At 42.6% G+C, this 2228-nt stretch overlaps 1 pseudogene; it reads left to right on the top strand.

Moving 5' to 3' along the window:
• Positions 1 to 236: 236 nt before the first annotated feature.
• Positions 237 to 1998, top strand: LOC149843253 (vignain-like; annotated as a pseudogene).
• The last annotated feature ends 230 nt before the right edge of the window (positions 1999 to 2228 follow it).

The raw sequence follows: 2228 nt of genomic DNA, 5'->3' as shown, positions 1-2228 counted from the left end.
TTTAATAAAAAACATACTATCCCAAGGTCAAAACTTATTAAATTCACCATGCTTAATCCATCTATAACGTCGGACATGATCAAAACAAAGGTGAAATCACTGACGTTGTGAGTTGGGCCACTCAGTTTGCTATGTAAACGCTTACCTTCTCTTCAAATATATATATATAGATATATATGCAAACATTCGATACATCCCTTGTGATCCTTTGGCAAAAGCTGGTGAGGGAAATCAACATGGGAAAGCGCCTTGCATTTGCGTGGCTTCTGGCCATTGTGCTACTGTTTGGTGTTGTTGCTGACAGCTTCCCTCTTAAGCCCGAGGATTTGAGCGACTTGAACCACCTTGGGGATCTGTATGCGAGATGGGCTCGCTTCTATAACGTCTCGAGAAGCCCCGCCGAGACGGCCAAGCGCTTCAGCGTGTTCGTAGAGAACGTGCGGTTCATTGATGCGTTCAACAGGAAGAACGCTTCATACACACTCCAACTGAACGCCTTTGGCGACCTCACCAACCTGGAGTTCCAGTCAAGGTATGCTGGCCACATACCCAACCCCCGTGTCCCGCAAAACTACTCTGGAGTCTTCGACTACCATTATAATCTCCCCGCTGAAATCGATTGGAGGATGCGTGGAGCAGTAACCCCAGTGAAGGACCAGCATTCATGATGTGGTAAGTCAACAAGCGTTTACCTATAGAATGAAGCATTTTAGAACTATAAAGTTCAAATTACTGTACTACTACACACTGCCATCAGGATTCCCCAGCAGAGGTAGGACCTCCGTCAGATGATATGGGGATCATATTATTTATGACGTATGACACTCTACAAAACAGACATCATATTTGAAACTAGTTTACCAGCACGGGGTTGCCAGCTTGGCCGGTAGGGTGGTTGTGAGGGTTCTGAGATGAAGGCAGCCGATCAAACCCCCAGTAGCGCACAGGTGTGTTCATAGCTTTCAAAGGTGGGCCACATAAGGCAAGATGGTTGTGAGGCCTCACCCGGGGTTTTCCTGGCTTTGGCCAGGGTTCCTTATCATCAAAAAAATATTTGAAACCTTTTCTTTTATCTATTAAGGTCCCAGTTTAGAAGTGGTGCGGAGTTGATCGACGGAGGACTGACCATTGAATAACAATGTAATTTATGTTTATGCTTTGGGTACAGGGAGCTGTTGGGCATTTTCAGTAGTTGCAGCAGTTGAGAGCTTAAACCAAATCCGAACAGGAACATCGATTTCATTGTCAGAGCAGGAGTTAGTTGATTGTGATGAGGACAATAATGGATGCCAAGGAGGTAATAAGGTTCGTGCACTTGGGTTTATTATGAGAAACAGGGGAATAACCACAGAACTCAACTATCCATACCTCGGCTACCAGTCCGCATGCATTATCAGTAAGGTATGTTCGATCTTCAATTTTTACTTATTCATCTTCCGATATTGTGTACGCTAACCAGTCATGGACCTCAATTTGTTTGGACTGCTCTGGCGCTTGTGCAGCTGGGAGACCATGACGTAAGCATTCAGGGATACAGAGCTGTCCCTCCAAATAATGAGTATGCCCTCAAGCAAGCCGTTGCAAATCAACCTGTATCAGTCTCTATCGAATCTGGCGATTTATTTAAATTCTACTCATCGGTCTCTCTCTCTCTCTCTCTCTCTCTCTCTCTCTCTCTCTCTCTATATATATATATATATATATATATATATATATATATATATATATATATATATATATATTCATGATTACAGAATTTATCTTATTTTATTGTCTTTGCAATTGTAGGGTGTGTTCAGAGGGCCATGTGGAACAAACACCAACCATGCAGTTACAGTTGTTGGATATGGAAGCACAGTTCGAGGAACCAAGTATTGGTTAGTGAAGAACTCGTGGGGGACTACATGGGGTGAAGGTGGATACGTACGAATGGCACGTAACATTGGTCAACCTGAAGGCCTTTGTGGAATAGCCATGAGTCCAGTTTATCCGATATAGACTACTACTAAAAACTGTTGATAGAGACCATGATCCAGATCCAAAGTGCATAGAAGGCTCTACGATATGTCCAGATTCGGCGATTCCACGTATGGAATACCTATATATGTAAACTGAATAAAGCCGATTACTCTGGAAGGTATTTGATGTTAAATAATGGTTGTATCTTATGAATATAATGAATCAATAATTTTAGCATTTGAAGCATGACAATTGACTAGGGATTTGTC

This window comes from Nuphar pumila, chromosome 3, assembly GCF_984573655.1.
Source record: "Nuphar pumila chromosome 3, dmNupPumi1.hap1.1, whole genome shotgun sequence".
In the NCBI taxonomy this organism is placed as follows: Eukaryota; Viridiplantae; Streptophyta; class Magnoliopsida; order Nymphaeales; family Nymphaeaceae; genus Nuphar; species Nuphar pumila.
The sequence above is the reverse complement of the archived record's forward strand: the minus strand, read 5'-3'. Positions and strand labels throughout refer to the sequence as shown.